This window comes from Apis dorsata, unplaced genomic scaffold (genome assembly GCF_000469605.1).
Source record: "Apis dorsata unplaced genomic scaffold, Apis dorsata 1.3 scaffold_133, whole genome shotgun sequence".
Taxonomy (NCBI): domain Eukaryota; kingdom Metazoa; phylum Arthropoda; class Insecta; order Hymenoptera; family Apidae; genus Apis; species Apis dorsata.
Window position 1 is genome coordinate 1,062,168 of NW_006263426.1, and position 9,788 is coordinate 1,071,955.

A 9,788-nucleotide genomic window follows, 5' to 3' on the forward strand; every position below is an offset into this window, starting at 1 on the left:
AGTGTTCGTGGAAAAATTAGTTTTGAATTTTTATTGGAGTAAAATAAAATGAACGGGGTGAAAGTTTTTTCTCGGAAATTTTATGAAATCAAACGAAAGAGCTTAAAAATTTTATTCAATGAATGAATTCGATATTAATTTGTGATTTGTAGAACGTGATAATATTAATTTAATCACGTAGAAGAAGATCCAGATTGATGATTTCCAGTGTATCGCATGCTTCACTACTTTTTTTAAAGCATAGGCTTGATTTATCTTTCCCTTTTTAATTTAAATAAATAATAAATATGTGCTGTATTTGTATTTATCAGTTTTTAAAGGTACACGGGTGTAAGCATTTGTGAAAGCAAATGTGAAATAAAAAAAATTGTGCATTTTAGTTAACGACAGATGAAAATAGAGAATTCTTTTTAAAAGAATTTATTCTTTTTACGTTATAGAATTTCAAGTAACGAGATATTTAACAGCTTTACCCTTCATTTTAAGCTAAATTGTTCGTTATTATACAAACAACAAATCGTTTAACAAATTGTTCCAACTTCTCATAAACATTCATGCGGGCTGGAATTGTATATTTGTCAAGAAGAGGCAGCACATTTGTTCGAATTCCTTCGATCAAATCAGTCGATTCGATAGGACACGGTTGGAGCCATTTTGACTCAACCCAGATCCATCCTGGAACGTTGGAACTTTCCACCCATATACTTCCGGGATTTGTGCTGATTAGCTTCGACCTCGTCTCAACCGATCTCTGATAAATCTGAAGGAAATTCGATCCCTCCCTGTATTTGTAACTCTGTCGACAGCCGGCTTGTCGAAACGCTTTAACGCGTTTCCCTCGATTTAGTTGGACTAGTTTCTTGGATTTCTTGAATGGTTTGCGGCGTGCGAATTCACGTTTATATTTTCTGCGGTTTAATTTAATCGAAATTATCGAAGTAATTGGATATAGTGGAGAGAAATTTAATGCTTTGCAATTTCGATTTTATTATTTGCGGTTGGTGGATCAGGGATGGGAATTTTATTAATCAGGTAATATTGGATCGAGATCGTTATTCTGAAAGATTTTTCAGATTTTTTAATATGTTAATGTTTTTTATTTGATGTATAAATTAGAGATACTTTTTAACGATAAATGCAAATTTTATTAATCCAGTTTCCAATATTCTCCTTTCACCGTGTCTCACAATTAACAGCTCTTTGTACAATTACGGTTATGACTGTAGCTGTTAAAGTTGCAATATCCATAAAAATGAGTTTTAAAGAGTGACTTGGAAACTTTAGATAACGTTCTAAAAATTTTATATTATTTTACGTCCATTCAAAATATACGTAGGATGTATTAAAAATTTTCGTTGCAAATTAAAATATATGTTCACGTACAAATTTACATTATGTAAATAATGTAAAGACGATCGTGTTTATTTAAGCGAAACCGTGATATCATTACCAAATCACCGATAAAAGGATAAAATTTATTTGCTCCTTTTAGAAAGATACAAGATACTCGAATACACAAATGGTAAGCTTCTTTCTTTTCATTCACTTAAACGTTATTCCTTTCACATGACTAATTCTTTCGAGTTCGAAACTTTTCTCGATACCTTTTAATTCATCTTCCTTCTTATCGTGAATTTTCTATTTAACTTCGTTTCTTTTTCTTTTTTTTTTTTCCTTCGGAATTCCTCCCAATTAACCAGGATTTGCCTCGATTTTTTTCAACACTTGTCTCATTCGAACAAGAACAGAAGTTAAGTTTACGTTGATTTACATAGGTTGTCGTCTCAAACAAACGTGCCTTCCACTTCAATTGCTCTGTTCCTTAGCTCTCTTGAATTTCTCTTTCAATTTCAGGATATTTTTCATTTTTCATATTAAAATTTTGCAAGAATTTTATTATTTATTATACTATTGATTTTACAAGATCAGAAAATATAATTATGGTTTATTAATGGCATGTCGATATATATACGTGAATTGTATGTATTGTGAGATATGAGCCGTGTAAAGGATATTTATGGGATAATAAAATTATATAGAGAACGAAAAGTTAAAAATGATGCTTATTTGTCATTTTCACAATGTCATCGTTCACAATGTAATCGAGATTTATATCTTTCTTTGTCAACGTTTCTGTATCACGTATATACAGAGATACAAAAGTTATCTCGATAAATTAATTTACATTAATACATTACTTTTATCAATGTTTTAAATTAAGTATTCATACAAATAATTTAATATTTTAATTATTAATTTAATATTTTAAATTAAGCTAATTAATAACAGCAAAATAACTTCAATAATTATTTTTTATAATTTCTTAAATAAAAATCACGTTTCATTATTGCGAATAAAACATGAAATTAAAAACATTTGAAAAAAATATCTTCTTAAAAATATATTCGTAACTTTTATAATTTTTCTGATATTTTAACTTAAATAATATCTACATATAGAACGCTATAACTAAAAATTTAAATATTTCTTTTGTTAATATCCCCGAGAGAAACAACTCTGTTCCAGCTAATTTAATTCGTAAACAAGAATACCAAATGAAATTAGATTAAGCTGGAGGGGACTTTGAAATAGAATCAGCGCATACACCGACAAGTTGAACCAAAACAGGTTGTAATTAATTAAAATTAACGAGAATTGCAAGAGATTATGTCCAATTGAAGAAATTTACACATAAGTTGGCCAACCTAACCGAAATCTGGTCAAAGTAGAGGGAAATCTAATCATGTCACGAAATTCAATCACGAAGTTTGCGATATTTCTCATACCCTCCGCTCAAATTGTTGTTTCAAATTGTTTGAATCGAGTCAAGATTGAAATCCAACCTCTTACTTATGAAAATTATAATTAATACCTCTTATTTATGAAAATTCCTTTCAACAATCATGGAAAATTCACCATTCGAATCGTTTAACTTTAATTTCATCAAACATAGAAATCTAATTGGAGACCGAATGTTTGCAAGGAAATTTAGAAACAAACTGGCAATTTTATAATTTTATCTATCCTTTTTCCATAAACTGAACAAATATGGTGAATATTGAACGAGAACAGAAGATAAATGGAATCCAAGTTAATTCAAGTTAAAATAAATAAGAATTATTATTGAGTTGATCGTAGAATATAAATGTAACATTAATGTCTTATGTTGTAATAAAGATTGTTTGTATACCACAGAAAAAAAAGTGGACGAAATTCTAACGATAAGCAATGCTGGAAATTCTAAGGAACTTCGGTCTAGGCTTCGGTTAAAAGCGGCTTTTGGCCATTGAAATAGTTTCCAACATGTTAAGACCGATTCAATCTACTTTGCGCTTCCATCCGCCAGTTGCAGTAAATCGTGCTAGTTGCTAAAATGGCAATTGAATACAAATGACTTCAACTTTAGAACATTTTGCTTTAACGTATTCAATACGACATCAAAAATCGAAGCGAGTCTTTGCTGGCATAAATTTTTCATGAGTACAAAAGGCAATTGTAAAACGGATAAAATGCAACGAAATTCAAAATGGCTGTGCATATTGATGGCAACGTTTATACTGAACGCGTACACGAAACGTAAAGGAAAGTCGAATATGTGGAAAATTCTTTTTCACCTTTCACGTTTTCTTGGAAAAATTTATGACGTGTGTAAATTTATTATGCATCATGCCTCATAATGCAATTCATAATTACGCGTTAAATACAAATAAGTTTTAATATCGTTTGGATTGGTATATTTGCGTTTTAATATTTCGTAAGTTTTAATCCTTCACTATTTATATCGCGATCGCGAATGTGGCAAGCAAATGTGGAAAAGCCTCTTACGTTTGCATTATGGCAAACAATCGTTCAGCTAATATTGGTTATATTGGTTATTTACAAATGAACTATGAATCCGATTTATCCTTGTTTACTTTGTCCTGTAATAGTATCACGTGCTTTGGATTTTTCATATTTACATTGCAAACCATAACGTACGATACTACGAGATAAAATATTAGCTTGCAAGAAATCTTAGATCGAAATTCGTTGAAATCGAGAGCGAATTGAATCACGTACTTATGTCCATGTCTCTCGAAGACATCAAACATTTGGGATTCCGAATAATTGCGCGAATATGTTGGATTTTATTTGGAACGTGACATGGAAACGTTATTACGTGTACATATAATATCCTGTGCGAATAACTAATGAACGGTTGCTATTTCGCATATGTATTGCATTGTTAAAGATACTTGTTCAAATATTGAGTTCGAAAATGAAGGCATTAAAAAGGTATTTTTTATTTCAAATTTACAAAATTAATTAATTAATCTATTTCGAAAGGATCCAATCCTACACTGAATCTACCAATTACATCCACGATTATGCATGTAAAGAATTTCGCCATGCGAAGTACATAAACGGTTTCTAAACCAGAACTGTCTTCACTTCGTAAGCCATGTATTTCGACTGGATAGGTAGAACCACAGAAACCACAGAGATAACCAACATTTCCAGATGAGAGTATGAATGAACAGTCAGTGACATTGGAGGATGAGATCGAGATTGAGATCTGTACAAACTTTGCATTATATAACGTGTATATATTGTATAATAGAGAGAGAGAGAGATAGAAAGAGAGAGAGAAAGAAAGAAAGAGAGAGATTAACATTTTCTAACAGATGTTAGATGTTTGAGTAATGAAAATCAGATTAGAAGATAAATTTGTATAGTTGGATGAGAATTTTCGAGAATTGTGTACAAGCAATCTTAAGAATTGATTATATATTGTTCTCTTTCTTTCGTTTTTAATTCTTTTCAACTATATATAACTACATAACTGAAATTCATTCAATTCTTGAGTTAAATATATATATAATTGATCTCAATGTATTTGATTATCTTAAATATTTAATTTCATATATTTTGCATTAAACGATGGAAAAATCTGAAAAAGTTTAATCTGTATTTCCACTTTTTAATAACAAGTTTTAAATGAGTTTTGAAACATTCGTAGAATTTACATTACTCATTGGGAGGAATTTTCAAATAAATTCAAAAGAGATAAAAGTATGATAAAAAATTAAATAGAAAAAATTTTTTCGAGTTAAAGCGACAATGGTACCTCCATAACAGACGTAGAGATTTTCCGGGGTCATGCTCTCAGGACTGGTTTCATAGTTCCCGAAATAGTTCGAAGTAAGCATCACCTTTTGATCCAACATAGGTTTTGCGGCTATACAGTAGTTTATGTAACTTCTAACTTTTGGTATTCTACTCTCGGTACACAGAAATTACTATATATACTATATTATATCGTTATTTTGTAACTTTCTACACAAATATGCTCTTTGTGATTTTCTTTTTCACACTACGTCATATCGCTATTATATTGTTACAGAAAATATGTCATATTATGTGAAAAATATAGCTTAAATATTTTTCTACATTTTGCATCGTGACAAACTATTATATTCACAAAGTCGCAAACAGAATTTTTAATTTCTTCTTATATAAAAAATATAAAATGATAAATTTAAAATATAAAATGAAAAATTTTTTCATCTATTCAGAGAATAGAGAAAAGCATTGAAACTAATATTTTTCGATTTATCCCGATATCTCAATCGAGCGTCGAGATATAAAGATTCAAAGTTTCCATAATATTTAAGATCCATAATATTTACGATTATGAATGGGCTAGTGACCTATATTTTTTCTTGGAAATGTGCACGTGTACGTTTTTTCAAGAATCACGTACTATATTTTTCCGGGAATCGTGTCTATTACTGTTTGGAATTTGGAATAGGTCAGTGAGACGAGGTGTAAGCGAGAAATCCGTAATAAGCAATAAAGATAGAAATAGTAAATAGATTAAAAAATTATCCTTTTCTTTACACGATGATATCTCGGGAACCAGAAGTCGTATCGAGATAAACGAAAAAGCGTTTCAAAGAGGAAGATTCCATGTTTCTAATGGTCTTTCATCCATTAATTTAATTATTTAATTTAATTATCTTCGAAGTTACAATGGCCCAAACTTTTTTTTAATTTTAATCGAGTTTAATCAGGTTTAAGGTAAACGATTAAAAATTATCTTTTCTTTACACGACAATATCTCGAAAATCGGAAGTCGTATCGAATTAAACGAACAATTAAACGAAATGTTTTAAAGGATAAGCTTCCTTGCTTTTAATAATCTTTCAATTATTGACGGAAAATAATTATATTCGAAGTTATAACGGTTTAAATTTTTTCCAATTTTAATAACGTTTAATGCGAGTTTTAAGGTAAATCTTATTAAAGATATGTTGGATTCTAAATTAATTTAAAATGTTCTTCGCTTGCTAAGCGAATAGGATCTTTATTCGATCGATTGATTCGAGTTTAATTATATAAAATTAATCAAACGTGTTTTATGGGATAAAAGGTATATATTTATATGTTTTAAAACGTGGAAAATGTATATAACATAAAAAAAAATATGAAAAAAATTTATCTATAGCACGCTATATTACAGGATTATTGTATTTTATTTAAAATGATTTTATAAATACATCTATCCATTTCATACTTTTCCTATTAAACTTCCGCTTATTACAAGTTCACAAATCCCGCAACCATTTCTTCTTGACAACATTAATTTCACTGATATCTATTCCTAACTTCCGGATTTTATAACTTTTCTACAAAACAAAGATATCCGATATTCGTTTAAACAGCGGTTGCACATCGAAGATACAGCACGATTGGGACAAGCAGTGGCACGATGGGTATTTTTCCAAGGGCAGGCCAAGGAATCGTGCGAGCCCCGTTCATGGGAGACGGTATTGAAAAATGTCTCCCAATGGAAAAATGAGAAAGAGTTATGGAGGAACGTGCAAGATTTCCCATTGGATATCAGAGGTTTAGCAAAGGTTGTCGCGCCACTTGTTTCCCATTGCCGTGAACGAGCTCCTTGACATTATCGAACACTGTATCGACTTAACCCCGTAAAAAGCAAATGAACAGCCGGCACGTACTTCGTATTCCTACTCGAGTCCTATCGTTCGAGTGTGTTGACCAAAGATTGGATAGGGCCAATGTTGAATTCCTGAATTCGCGTTTCACAATTATTCCATATTTGTAAAGGCGTGTAATGAAATTCCATCGAAAACGTTTTATTGGAAAATATTCAAGACAAGTTGAGATATCGCTATTGGAAGTCGAAAAATTGGTGCATCCTTTGATTCTCTGATTCGACGTAATTAGAATATGAATATAAATTTTAATGTGAATATTTATATCGTATTTGTAAAGTTAATTAATTTTAAACCATCTGTATCCGTTTACAATTTCTTCCTCGTTAATTTTTTAATAATTCTTTGATTATTCAATGATTCGTGATCGATGAATGGAAAAGATTAAGAATCAGAGAAAGAGGCAGAAGAATAATACAAACGTAACGTTACACGAAAGATCACGAAACGTTCTCTTTTAATACCCTTAAAATTAATATGTTTCTCTTTTTGGACGTAGTACGTAGAAAAATTGTTTATACGAACAATGTTTTTTTCATTTCGTGAAATGGAAACGCTTCGAATAAAACGTGAAACCAGATTCTCATTAAAACTCAGATTTTCCGAGTGAAAAATCACAGTAACAACGCGCAACGCGAATTCCGTTCTCTCTCCGTTTCGCAACAAACGCAACAAACATAACATAGTGGAAACACCAAGTAACGCTACATCGAACAGATGTCTACATTTTCACCCGCATCAGACTTTCATATTTCGTGGAAACAATTTCTCAGTCGCGTGCAAATGACACGATATTTCGCATTTTTATCGCGCCGCTTCTGCTTGGCGGCCACCCTCGGGGATATCGATCACGGAAATCGCGTGATTCGCTTACCCAACGACAACAACGTATCGCGAAAATGCGATTTCCAGCCGGTATGATAAGTCGATGTTGGCGGTGTTTCAATCGCTCGTCCCACCACGAAAATCGTTGCATCGAAAAAAAAAACGAAAGGTTTACGATATCGTCGTAAATCATCGTTCGAAGATATCCGATATTCGTCGAAGATTATTACGAACGAGCGCACGAGAATGGGGAAGGGAGGGAAGGGGAGGAAGTGGGGAAGAAGAATCTTTTCGAATGGGAAATAGCAGTGGAATCTAAAAGTCGTTCTATGCACGGAAGCTTTATAAAGCGTTATACGTTTTAGTATTGTCGCCGTCGACTTTCTTCCAACTTCCAATTTCTTTCCCTTTCAACTTTTCGAGTTTGAATCGCGCTAAGTTTTATTCGACAACTTGTATTGTTTGTTTTTGCACGTAACAAGGTGTAATTAATACGACTATTTGAACAGTTGAACAGTTATACAGAATTTTTTGAATTTTTTGACAGTGGTTGGAAATTTGCGAATTATTTAAAAAAATATTTTCAGAGTAAAATTCGTAAAAGATATAAGTGATTTTGCGAATTGAGTGAAAAAGAGACACGGATAGAAAACGTTATTGGATTCGTTGCATTCGGCCCATTTTGTACTTCGTTATTGCATTACTACAATCCAAATGTAGTTTTTCACGTACACGCAGAAACGAAACAAAGCAATCCTCACCTCGACACATTTTCCTCGCCTCGTTTATACGCAGCTATATTCCTAGCAATTCTCTCGATACGTTTCTCCCTTTTTATCCCATTTCATTAATGGAATATATTAAAATATTCCCTCGTTTTATTCCATTGCAATTCCGATTCTCGAGGACGCTGCACCCAACGAGGTGTGAAAGAAATGGCGCGTTCGTTGCGCCCTCTGCGACTCCTCGATAATCAGCGCCCCCCCGTCAATTAATCGCGAATTAAAGAACATTCGACACAACCTTTCCCTCTTCATTTTTTTCCATCGTTTATATAAGAAAATCGAGCGGAAAATCGATCAACATTTCACTTTCAACGCTTTCAACTGCGTGACAATTATTAATCAATCATGGTTTCTCGACGATCAAACGATATTCCGTGAAATCCGCCTCAAAGTTCCGCCGTGACGGAATTTCACTGTTTGAAAATTTCGTCGTTCGGCTTCTATCGGGCGGAAATAAAAGCTTCATCGCGGTCGGTTTCACGAGACAAATGCGGGAGCATCGGTGCAAAGTATTTCTTTCGCGATAGAAAATCACTAAAATATTTCCACTCGAATTAACCGCGAGGCGATAAGATGAATTTTTTAAATCGTGTCCGAATGAGATGTTTTCTTCGGCCGAAAAGATTTTTGCCGATCATCGATTTTATTTGGTCGCTCGATTCTGATACGTGATTTGTTGGATTTGTCGTTACGCGGAGAAATGGAATGTTTAATTGTTTATTCGTCGTTGAATGAAACGGTGTTGAAAATTTTTCGCGATTATCGAGTTTCGTTTAATTTCGAATGGATTTCGAATGATTTGTGAGAGACTCGCGTTTGCTGGATTTACGTCAGAGAATTATTTTTTATTTTTTTTGGTTAATTATTATTTGCAAAATATTTTGACGATTTAGATTTTTTTTTTAATTTTAGTACATTTTATTGTAAAAATTTATTTCAATTAGAGAATTTTTTATCGTTATTCTAAAATATTATTGTTATAAAATTAATGTAGAAATAGATATTCACGAGATTGAATCTTTTAATTATTAAAACGGGAAAAAATTTACGAAGAATAAAATATATTTTATTTGTTCAAGTTAAGAAAAGGTTATAACATTCTTTTTTTCAATAATTGCGATGTAAATTATTGTTTCGCGATATCTCACTGAATTGGAAACTCGACGTTTCAGCACCA